The sequence below is a fragment of the Pinus tabuliformis genome, chromosome 7 (genome assembly GCF_031772625.1).
Source record: "Pinus tabuliformis cultivar Carrire ecotype Pingquan chromosome 7, CPIR1, whole genome shotgun sequence".
Lineage (NCBI taxonomy): Eukaryota > Viridiplantae > Streptophyta > Pinopsida > Pinales > Pinaceae > Pinus > Pinus tabuliformis.
In genome coordinates, this window is record NC_142293.1 from 226,398,791 (window position 1) to 226,412,244 (window position 13,454).

Below are 13,454 nucleotides of genomic sequence, written 5' to 3' on the forward strand. Positions count from 1 at the left end.
CGTCAACAAGGATGAGACTATTTCATCAAACTGCAAGGCAGTTGCATTCCTACCTATTTCAATAACTAGACTATCCCACGAATCTGGTAGAGAACACAACAAACTGATGCACTTATCTTCATCTGAAATTTTAATATCAACAGATAATAACTGACTTACCACAATATTAAATGCATTCAGATGTTCTGTCACCGAGTCTCCATCTTTCATCCTCAGGTTATACAGCTTTTTCCGTAGGAACATTTTATTCACTAGAGACTTAGATTGGTACAATGTCCCTAACTTGTCCCACAAAGCCTTCGTCGTAGCTTCCCCTGATACATTCAGCAATACTGAATCTAAGACATACAATCATATTTCGCTCTTAGCCTTCCGATCCAACTTCTTCCATTCTTCATCGGACACTCCCGTTGGTTTAGTACCTGGATCTACCGCGACCCACTGATGTTTATCCACCAGCAGATCCTCCATCTTGAGTTTCCATAACTCAAAACTCTCACCATTAAATTTCTCGATCTTTATCTTTCCAATGCTCACCATCTTTTTTCACCACCAGAATCGATCCCACAGATCTCCCACTGAACAGGGTCTACCACAGGCCCGAGCGAAACCCCTCAACAACAAAGGCGTCCCCTTGGTTTTAACCTCGTACAAAAATTACCTACATACGAATTCTAAAACATAGAAAAGAAACAATGTGAGAGCATAACACATAAAACACATATACACAGGGATTTTCTCCTGGATCCCAAAACCGGGACTACCAGCTTGATTTTTCATTATATTCCTTTCAATGTTACAATACATATTTATACATGCCGGAGCATCTAATACCATGGACTGAAAAACCAACGCTTCCAAAACCATGGACCGAAAACCATCGCATCCAAAATCATGTGCGAAAATCATGCACAAAACCATAGAGGGGGGCTACCTGCACCCCTCAAACCCCTGTGACCCCCCCGCTACGCAATCGGCGCAACGAAGGGGGGGGCTCCGTCCCCCCTCTAACCCCCTAGTTAACTACGTGGGCTAGTCGTGGAAAGAATATAACACAACCCAACAAAACCAACTTTTGGTCTGATGAAGGAGAGCATGAGACACCAAGGGAATATGAATGGGGAGTTGTTACGTATTGCTCAAATGATAAACAAGTGAATTGAAATGCTCCATTTTACACACTTACACACCTAATACAAGCTTGTGCCATCTAAAAATTTCAAAATTTACAAAAACAAGATGAGAGATGAGCTAAGAAATTGAAATCGATTTGTAAACCTTTGATATTGTCTGTTGGATGATGTATACGACAAAGAATATTCCCATGAGAGCAAATCTTAACCATTCATTTAATAAAAAAACAAAATTCTCCAAACCCAATTACAATATAGACCATGCCTATCACTGTAAATATCTAATTCTATTCATGAATTAAAAACAACATCCTAAGCTATGCATATTCTAACTAGTGAGAATATATATATGTGTGTGTGTGTGTGTGTCTTCTTTTAATATAGCAAGAGAGTTATAAAATGATTTCTCTATGTGACAAATTTTGCCTTAATGCATCGTACAAACCATTACTCTTTCTCCTTTATGCTTTAATATATTTGTTCAAACAAATGTAAAAATACCATTACACTTTATTCTTTCGTTGGTTCGTTCAATAGTTGTAGTTTCAATAATTACCTTTATGGTTGGAGTATAATATTTTTTACATACTTTTAGCAAGATTCTACAAACTTAGGAGAGAAAATTACTCTTGCTAAAAGGAAATCAATTAAATACTATGTTGGAAAGGAATGTCATACTTGCAAAAAGGAAATCATCTAACTATGCAGAAAGGAGATTTAACTAAATGTTAGAAATTAAAATGATGCAGGAGCATGAGGCTTGAAGACAAAATAATTCGAATTTTATTCCAAAAATACAAAAAAAGTTTACAAGCAAAGGAGTGGGATCCTTTAGCTGTCAATTTACAAAGCTTTCTAGATAGGATTTGAGCTAGAATTTAGGGATTTGAATTATCTTGTAATAAATTCAAGTAGTTAGGCTTAGTTGAGATTCTTGAGGAGAATATCATGCAGATTCGATCCATTGATTTAGGATCTGGTTGTTGTATGTACAGGTATTTATGTAAGTTTTGAATTAGTGTAATGGGATTTGGCTGTGGAGGATTGGATTGTAAAATTTGAAATCTCTTTGTGTCTCTGTGTATTCTGTGCATGAATGGTCAATCCCGGAGGTTTTAATTTCCTTCGAAATATTTCTGAGTTTTGTTGATTTCCAGTTTGAACCTCTAGAATTAGAGTTTTGTATAATCTTGTGTTATCGCATTTAAATCTTCATTCACTGTGCATTGAAATAACCTGGATATATTCAAAATCACAGAGTTAGTTAGCGATATCCTGAATATGATAGATAAGATCTAAACTTGGGGGAAGTGCTAAATCTTGACGGAATGAGGAAAACCTGATAAATTTGCGAGAAACCCAAGAAAAGATCTGAATTGTCCAATCGACAGATCCAACAGATCTAATGGTCATCGTGCGCCAACAAGCAGATGCGTTAGTCATAATAGAAAAGTGGTCTCCGTAGGTGTAATCTGTATCTCGCACGATCTCAAGGTGGTACGTGGTATTTTGAAAATTCACGCGATTAGCCTTAACGACCAACACGTAGCACGAGAAAACAACTTTTCTCGCGTGCTCTCGGCTTGTTATACATCGTGCAAGATTCCACGCGAGATTACGTGACAGTCGTTAGATCAAGCAGAATTGATCAATGGTGGAGATCGACCAAGCTAGTTGGCAAGCGAGTGAAGCGATAACCGTCGGATTGAGGAATGAGATCGGCGATGGAGATTTAACATGCTAAAGGTTTGGAATGGCAAACGCGATGATTATGAACCAAGGTTTTAATTCTTTTTGATTCCGTGGAAAATCTGAAGGTTTGCCAAATAACGGGTAAAATAAACAATTTTTCTATTTTAGCAGAATAACTAAAATTGGAGGTTGATGACTGATAGTCCAAAGGAAACCTGAGAAGAAGTTCCACCCGAGCTTAAAGAAATCGTTTCTGGTTTTGAACGATTATCCTTAACTCCTGCAACCAGCCCACCATTAGTGGTATCAGAGCAGCCTACTCACACTGAGTAGAATCTCAAAGATCAGAAAAAGAAATCCAACATGGCTTTCCGAGTTGGAGGAAGATGCGGTGGTGGTCAAAGAAGAGGAAGACCAGTTGCAAATGCTGAAGTGTTGGAAGCTATGCAATAGATGCAAGCTAGATTAGAAGCAGTGGAAATGGGAAATCAAGGAGATGCAGGTGTTGGAGATGTCAGTGAGCCTAAAGTTGAAGTTGCAGAAGAAGAGGAACCTACAGATCCTGAAATGAGATTATTTAAATCAGTGTTGGGATCCACATCTAAACCCAGACTTGAGGGTTTAGTTTATACAAGAGGTTTAAACCCTGAGGAGTTGATAGACTGGATTAATGACATGGATAAATTCTTTGATTATGAAGAAATGGAAGAAGGAAAGAGAGTGAAATTTTCTGTCACAAAATTGAAAGGACATGCAACACTTTGGTGGGATGGAGTGCAGGCAGAAAGAAGGAGACTTGGTAAGCATCCAATTAAAAAGTGGAACAGGATGGTGGAAAAGTTGAGAGGTAAGTTTTTGCCAAGTGATTATCAACTTTCATTATATAGACAGATGCAGAATCTCAGACAGAGGTCTTTGACAGTGAAAGAATACACAGAGGAATTTTACAAAGTGAGCATAAGAGCTGGACAAATTCAAGATACAGACGAGAAGGTTGCAAGATACATAAATGGTCTCAAAATGGAGATCCAAGATGAGATAAGTGTGTTGTTTCCTAAAACAATAGAAGAGGCTTATCATATGGTATTGAGGGTTGAAAAAAAAATCATGAGGAAGCAATCTGCCAAAAGTAGAGGTACTTTCTGAGGAAGAGGAAGTCAAGGTGGTAGAGGAAGATCTACAACACCTAGAGATGGAGTTAGTAGCAACTCGAATCAGCATACACCCACAAAAGGTGATGCAAGTGGCAGAAGGAGTTTTTTCAGAGGAAGAGGAGGGAGAGGCAGAGGAAGAGAAATTAGATGTTACTGAAGTAACAAGCCGGGACACAGAGCCTATGAGTGCCCAGAAAACATAGGGAAAAATCAGAGAAATATAATAATTGCTCAAACTGAAGAGGAAGTAGCAAGTGTGCCAGAAGAAGAAAATGTACCAAAGAAAGGGGAATCTTTGGTAGTTAACAAAGTTTTGTTAAAGCCAGCAAAGGAAGTTGTTGAACCAACATAGAGAAAGACTTTGTTCAGGACTGTGTGCAAGGTTCAAGGAAAATGCTCTCAAATGATAATTGATAGTGGCAGCACCGATAATTTGGTCTCTACAGAAGTGGTGGAAAAGTTGAAATTAAAGACAAAGAAACATCCAACACCTTACAAGGTGTCATGGCTTCAAAAAGGACACCAGTTGTTAGTGAATGAACAGTGTGAGTTGTAGTTGGGCAGATACAAAGACAAAATTTTGTGTGATGTGATGCCTATGGATGTGTGTCACATATTGTTGGGAAGACCTTGGCAGTATGACAGAGGAGCTATGCATGATGGGAAAATGAACACATACAAATTTGGTAAAGATGGTGTTAATCATATATTGTTGCCTATGGAAGAAGAGGATGCATCAAGAAAATCTGATCCAAAGACTCTATTACTGAGTGGAAAAGAATACTTGCAGCAGATTGAAGAGAATGAGGTAAATTTTGCATTGATTTGCAAACCCAAGGTAATAATTACTTCCATTAAAATTTATGATTTTCCAATTGAAATTCAAGAGATGCTGGAAAATTATTATGATATCATTGTAGATGATTTGCCTAATGAGTTACCACCCATTAGAAAAATTAGTCATCATATAGATTTGATTCCAAGGGCAAATCTATCAAATAAAGCAGCTTACAGGATGACTCCCACAAAAAATGAAGAAATCAGAAAACAGGTTCAGGAATTATTAGATAAAGGACTGATTAGAGAGAGTTTGAGTCCGTGTGCAGTGCCAACAGTGTTGAGTCCAAATAAAGATGGAGGTTGGAGAATGTGCGCTGATTCAAGAGCAAACAACAAAATAACAATCAGATTTCCTTTACCTAGAATTGAATATTTGATGGATTGTTTAAGTGGAGCAAGATATTTTACAAAGTTGGATTTAAAAAATGGGTATCATCAAATAAGGATTAGAGAAGGCGATGAATGAAAAACTGCTTTTAAAACAAATGAAGGATTGTATGAATGGATGGTAATGCCTTTTGGGTTCTCAAATGCTCCTAGTAAATTTATGAGGCTTATGAATGAAGTGCTGAAAGAATTTATTAGTAAATTTGTAATAGTATATCTGGATGATATATTAGTTTACAACAGATCTAAAGAGGAACATATGAGACATCTGAGTTATGTCTTACAAAAGTTGTAACAAGAAAAGTTACTGCTAAATTTAAAGAAATGTTCATTCATGAAGGAAGAGTTGGTATATTTGGGCTTTGTTGTTTCTGTTGATGGATTAAAGATGGATACAAAGAAGATGAAGGCAATCATAGAGTGGCCTTCACCTAAAAGTGTTTCTGAGGTAAGAAGTTTCTATGGTCTTGCTAGTTTTTATAGAAAATTCATAAGGAATTTTAGTGAGATCAATGCATGTATTATTGATACTATAAAGAAGGATAAACAACCATTTAAATGGACTGTTGAAGTAGAAAAGAACTTCCAGCTGTTGAAAAGAAAGATCACTAAAAAACCTATTTTAATTTTGCCTGATTTTAATAAACCTTTTCAAGTGAAATGTGATGCTAGTGGAGAAGCTATTGGCGTTGTTTTAAGTCAGGAGGAAAAACCTGTAGCTTATTTCAGTGAAAAACTGAATGAATCGAAGAGGAAATATTCTTCTTATGATAAGGAATTTTATGCAGTTGTATAACCATTAAAAAAGTGGAGACATTACTTGATGTCTAAAGAGTTTATACTTTATTCAGACAATCATGCATTGCAGTACATTATGCAACAACCAAAGCTTAGTCAGAAACATGCAAAATGGGTAGAATATCTTCAAAGTTTTAATTTTGTATTGAAGCATATAAATGGCCAATCAAACAAGGTAGCAGATGCCTTAAGCAGAAAAAATATCCTAGTTCAAGAAAGTCAAATTCAAGTGTTGGGTTTTGATTTTCTTAAGGAATTATACGAGATTTAGATTTTAAAGAGGCATTTGAAGCTTGTAAAAATCATGTCTTGTGAGACAGAAGTAAGTGGCTGGATTTTTTCTTGCAAGAATGATTGTTGTTTAAAAGAAATCATCTGTGCATACCAAATTTCTCTATGAAAGAAAATTTAATCAAAGAGAAACATAGTGGTGGACTTGGAGGAAATTTTGGTGCAGACAAGACTTATGAGCAGTTAAATCGGTTTTATTTCTGGCCAAAGATGAGCGCTGAAGTGGAGAAGTATGTAAAAAATTGTAAAGTCTGTCAATATGCAAAAGGAAGGAGCCAAAACACAGGTTTGTATGTTCCATTACCTATTCCAGATAGACCTTAGGATATGGTAAGTATGGATTTTGTTTTGGGTTTACCAAAAACTCAAAGAGGAAATGATTCAATTTATGTTGTGGTTGACAGATTTTCTAAAATGGCACATTTTATTCCATGTTATAAAACCAGTGATGCTACTCACATTGCTAATCTGTTTTTTAAGGAGATTGTAAGGTTGCATGGGTTACCTAAGAGCATTGTTTCAGACAAAGACACCAGATTTGTTGGTCATTTCTGGAGGACCTTGTGGAAGAAACTTGGTACTAAACTGAGTTTCAGTTCATCTTATCATCCTCAGACTGATGGACAGACTGAAGTTGTAAACAGAAGCTTGGGAAATCTTCTGAGGAGTCTTGCAGGTGAACATCCAAAACAATGGGATCAAATTTTGGCACAGGCTGAATATGCTTATAATGATTCTCCTAACAGGAGTACAAGGCAAAGTCCATTCCATATAGTTTATGGAATGCACCCAAGAGGAGTGTTTGAATTGAGAGACTTGGGAAAAGCTGAAATGAGAAGTGCTAAAGGAGAAGATTTTTCTTTAGAGATTCAAGCAATACATGAACAGGTAAAACAACAGTTACAGGATAGCAACATAAAGTACAAGAGAAGAGTAGATTTGAAGAAGAGAGAAGTTAATTTTGAGGTTGGAGATTTGGTTTTAGCACACTTGAGGAAGGAAAGATTTCCAAAAAGGGAGTATAACAAGTTAAAATTTAAGAAAATTGGACCATGCAGAGTCTTGAGGAAATTTTCTGCAAATGCATATGAAATTGAATTACCCCCTGACATTGGAATATCTCCAATTTTCAATGTTGCTGATTTGTACAGGTATGAAAATAGAAATGCAGATGATACAACAAAAGATAAAGAAGAACAAGAGGTTGATTGGTAAAACAGTTACCTACAGCAAAGGCATTGCAGTCAGAAAATATTTATAAGAGATTGTTTAAAAAGACAAGAGGACATGGGTATTTTTAGTATTTGATCAAATGGAAGGATCAACCAATTGTTGATGCTACCTGTATGACAGATGCCATGCTACAGAAGTTGGGCAGTTCTATAGAAGAGCTCATGGATAGGAGCCCATGAAGAATTTTTTCCTCAGGAGTCTGATGTAGGAGAATGAGGCTTGAAGATAAAAGACTTCGAAGTTTATTCCAAAAATACAAAAAAAAAAATTACAAGCAAAGGAGTGGGATCCTTTAATTGTCACTTCACAAAGCTTTCTAGATAGGATTTGAGCTAGAATTCAGGGATTTGAATGATCTTGTAATAAATTCAAGTAGTTAGGCTTAGTTGAAATTCTCGAGGAGAAGATCATGCAAATTAGATGTTATCTAGGATTAGGCAGATTCGATCCATTGATTTAGGATCTGGTTGTTGTATGTACAAGTATTTATGTAAGTTTTGAATCAGTGTAATGGGATTTGGCTGTGGAGGATTGGATTGTAAAATTTGAAATCTCTCTATGTCTTTGTATATTCTATGCATGAATGGTCAATCCTGAAGGTTTTAATTTCCTTCGAAATATTTCTGAGTTTTGTTGATTTCCAGTTTGAACCTCTAGAATTAGAGTTTTGTATAATCTTGTGTTATCGCATCTAAATCTTCATTCATTGTGCATTGAAATAACCTGGATATATTCGAAATCACAGAGTTAGTTAGTGATATCCTGAATATGATAGATAAGAACTAAACTTGGCAGAAGTGCTAAATCTTGGCGGAACGAGGAAAACCTGATAAATTTGCGAGAAACCCAGGAAAAGATCTGAATCGTCCGATCGACAGATCCAACAGATCTAATGGTCATCATGTGCCAACAAGCGCATGCATTAGTCAGAATAGAAAAGTGGTCTTTGTAGGTGTAAGTTGTATCTCGCGCAGTCTCAAGGTGGTAAGTGGTATTTTGAAAATTCATGCGATTAGCCTTAACGACCGACACGTAGCACGAGAAAACCACTTTTCTCGCATGCTCTCGGCTTGTTATACATCATGCAAGATTCCACGTGAGATTACGCGACAGCCGTTGGATCAAGCGGGATTGATCAACGGTGGAGATCGGCCAAGCTAGTTGGCGAGCGGGTGAAGCGATAACCATCGGATTGAGGAATGAGATCGACGATGGAGATTTAACATGCTAAAGGTTTGGAATGGTGGACACGATGAGGTTATGAACCAAGGTTTTAATTCCTTTTGATTCCGTGGAAATTTTGAAGGTTTGCCAAATAACGGGTAAAATAAACAATTCTGCTATTTTAGCAAAATAACTAAAATTGGAGGTTGACAACTAATACTCCAAAGGAAACCCGAGAAGAAGTTCCACCCGAGCTTGAAGAAATTGTTTCTTGTTTTGAACGATTATCCTTAACTCCTACAACCAGCCCACCATAAAAACCTAGTCCTTGTTAAGATGATCACTATTGTTACTCAAAAGATCAAAAGTAACTATCATATCAAGCACATTCATTTGAATGATTTTGCTATATGTATACAAATTTATAAACCCAAGCCTAAAAGATAATTGTAAATACTAGGATTATCATAATTTTAAAGCAACTGAGAATTTTGTTTTACGAGGGAAGCAAAGATTTATTGTGTGATAATGTTGTTTCTAGAACACCAAAAATAACTAGATCACACACAAACCAATCATAATTAGAATGACAATTTATATTTCTTCAAAGGAAAAATATTCACAACAAAATATTAGTCTATTGGAAAAGCAACGACACTTCAATCAAATGCTAAATGACAATTCAATTAAAAAAAAACAATGGTATTCTACTAGGAAAATTGAATGAATCCACCACTCTTAAAATGCATCAAGTTTCAAGCATAAACTATTAATAATGAAATCCTATAAACCTAGCTAACACCATATCGCCTATAATATTGGAGTGGGCCCTGCCTCCTCAAATAATGTGCTGGAAAGGGATACAACAACTATGAATTCACTTTATGCACATATAAAAATGTAAACAGGAACCAAGCTCAAGTAAGTTTAATTACACATCAGTTTGAATGTAGGAAATGACAGTTTTAACATATTTTATCCATATCTCTATAGGGGCAAACGTTTTACTTTTATAGCGACACCTAGATTATATACTAAGACAATGTATACTTAGACATGCTTGAGAACCAATTGTTCTCAAGTTGTATTAATAATTATTAGCAGAACATTATTTGTTTACTTTACATTATGACACAAGTAGTTGTAGGTTCATTGACCCACGACTAACTATTAACTAATTTAAACATAAAATATAGACTCTACTGTCTTATTTTGAAACCTTATGACATCAAAGTGGATCACATTTGCATGCTGATGAGCCCCAAAAATGGATAATTATTTGGGTTCATTCAACCTCCTAATTCGACTTAATCCACCATTCTCATTAGTTTATTGCATGTTTTTTATTATATTTATGCTAATAGAGTGAATTGGGTTAGTCATTATGCTAACAAGTCTAATGTGTGCTTTGTGTAGTCTTTTTGGTCAATTTGGAGACAAAATCAAGGGTTGAAGTGAGCACTTGGCAGCAAAATTCGTGGAGAGGATTTTTAGGAAGGTGTTCCCTTCATTTATGGGCCCTTACCTCGAATTCTCCACCATCAACTCGGAGTTCAAGGGCCACCAAATCAATTATCACAAGGGCAGCCAAGCAAGTCAAGTAGCACTGTTGTTAACTACAAGTTTTGGGCAGCCGAGTCCCTAAAGTTTAGGAGGACTGTTGGGGTCCTCAATTTGTATAAATAAGAGGGCTTAGGGCCTCATTTCAGTTAGTCAGTTTTGTTAGTCACTTTATAGTCATTTTTTAGTCATTTTTTAGTCATGGTGTAGGCAGAAGTTAGCTAGTTTGTAGTTCGATTTTTAGGCAGTAGATTAGCTTTGCTCTCAGCACATTTTCAAGTTCTCCTTGTGGATAGTTTTTGAAATGTAACATTTCTTGCTCAATAAAGATGAATCCAGCTTTGCACCAACTCTAAATCTCTCTTAGGAGGCTGTAGCTCTTGGGGTTGGGCCCATCTCAAGTGCCCAGTACCTCCTTTGTTTACTTTCATGTGTCTTTGTTGCATTCTTAGAATAAAATCTGCTATTTAGATTTAAATCTTGTTTTGATATTTAGATTGCTTTTCATGGTTGAAGTAGCGTTTTATGTTTAGAATAGATTGGTAGAATAGTAACAGGAAAAAATCTCCAAGAAAAGGGTCAACCACTCTCGGTTTCACCTCATCCTTATTGGATCAGGAGCTGGAATTGAAGAAACAGTGTTGTCCCAACAAAAACACTAGTTTGCTTGACCATGCAATCTTTAGTGTACTGTTTTCATTTGCAGAAGTTAGTTATGGGTTCAGATCTCTGAAATGTTTCTTTGCATGATTGATGTACATGGTTTTCTTTCCAAATAAAGCTGTTGTTCATTCGTTTTATTGACAATTAGATTAGATTAGCTAGGACTTTGATTATTTGTAAGACTTTTTTGATTCGGTTAAATGTACACCGTGCAGGGCATCTCTACCACTCTCTCATCCACCTAAGTTTCATCAGAGCTAGTTGTTCCATCTCCTAGCTAGGTTCCTCGTCTCACATCTGTCCTCTTGCCCACGTAACCCTGCCTTTTTGTGCAATCATTATTTCAGTCTTCTTTGAGCCAATTTAGCCATTTACACCTTCTCACCACTCCATCCACCGGTCCCTGGGCCACTTCAGACCCCTATCCTACCTCCATATCCATTCATGCATCTTCCCTCACTCACCCATCCTCCAAAATCCAATTTTTAAACATCCTGTAGAAATTTCTGAACATCCTGTAGAAATTCCTGAAACATCCTGTAGAACCCCTGCAGACTTCCTGTAGAAGCTCATGAATGAGGTTTCTTGATAGCAAAACTCTGTGAAACTCTCTGGAAGGGTGTTAGGGACCCCTTAGGCCCTCTCTGAACCTTCCCGACCTCTTCCAAGCATTTCCTCTCGCCAATCCACCTCTGCACAGTCAAAAACAGTTAAATTGTATGCATGATAATTGTGACAACTTATTCAAAAATACAAAAAGATGTTTTCTTCAGATAGTGATAACTTAGAAACATGCATTTTACCTTCCTAGAAGTCAATGGCATCTCTTTCAGTAGCTTGCATCCTCTTTTTCGCATCAGTAGGGCTAGCTGGTAAAATTAGGGTTTGCATTTCCTTTCCGCTTTCCAGTTTCTTTCTGCAAGTAAATTAGCCCCTTTGAGTTAGCTTTCATTCATCTGTTAAAAAGCTTCTTCTAAGAGCTCATAGAAGTTGGCTTAAGCTCCTAGCAGACTTGTGCCAGCTATCCAAGTGACAGCTGCGGCAAGAGCTAGTACTTGTGCATACAACACCGTCGCTTCCAAGTTTGTTACGAACTACCGGGTTGATAAAATTAAAGAAGGGAGTTCCAGGAGTTGCAGCATTATTGCTGCAATACTGGGGCCCACCATCTTTTTGGCGCTGTTGCCGGGGAAGCGTCAGAGTATTGGTGATTGCTGCTTTTCTTCTATTTTCCACTACAACCTTCTGCTAAGTAGTTTATTTCATTTCCATTATGCAATTTCCTTTTTGCAAAAGTAGATTAGAATTTCCCACTTTCATAGATTAGCATTTCAATTCCGCAATTTCATTTCTGCAAGCGTAGATTAGCATTTCAATTCCGCAAGCATAGCCTAGCATTTCATTCCTGCAATTTCATTTTAGCAAAATAGATTAGTCCTTTCTTGCTTTCATTTCAATTCCGCATTTTCATTTCAGCAAGATAGTTAGTTGCAGTTCAATCTATTTTAGTTTTTGCAGGTACAAGCAGAAAAAAGAAAAACAACCAAAAAGATTTCCTTTCATGCCTTGTAGGAGTAGAGATAATTTAGAAAAATATTTGCACAACACCCCCCACTGCTTCACACAGCCAACCTTCTCTCTTCTTCGATGGCTGTGATTAAGAAGAAGCCCTAGGTGGACATCAAGGCATCTTTAAAGAACCTCTAGGGGAGAAGAAGAAGAAAACATTCCTCTGGAGCAAATGGCTACAAGCAGAAATGTTGGGAGCAGCACCTTGTCCAAAGACGAATTTGAAGATCAGATGGAAGATTTCAAGAGTGATATGAGGCAGTTTCTTGCCATGCAATTGGATGCCATGTGGATCCAAAAGAAGCAAGAGGAAGCCAAGAGGGCTTTGGCCATCTTTTGTCCCAGGTGCACTAGAAAGCATCCTAGGGACGAATGTCCAATGCACTCCCTAGAAGTGTGTTTCATCTGTGAAGAATACCATCCTACGAATCAGTGCCCTTCCTTGCCTGGAATCAAAGCTGCATATCAGAGGGCAAAAGGAGCCATTGAATCACTCTACTATATGAACCAAAGGAGGCCACATAGACCTAGATCTTACCAGTCGGAACTGCAAAGGACATCCGATACCTATTATGACCCCTATCAAGCCACTTTCATGCCTTCTTGGGGTCCCCCTGCTCATCCTTCCTGGTCCAAACCCCCTCCTTGGTTGGATCCATCTCCATATTATGCCCAACCAGTTGCTCATTCGTTTCACTCTTATGCTCAGCCACAACCTCAGTGGAATGCACCTCATCAGGGGTGGAGGCCCCAATACAACACTCCTCCCGCTTCTTTTCCTCCACCACCTGCTCATCCACAACCATTGCCTCCTGCTCCACCAAGGCAACCCCAAATGCCTGCCCAACCACAACCCCATCCACATCCATCTCAAATATACACCCCCACTCAGCTACCCATACCACCATTTCCAAACCTGTCCATTGGAGTAGCTCAACACAATTGCAATGCTGGGACACAACATGTCCAA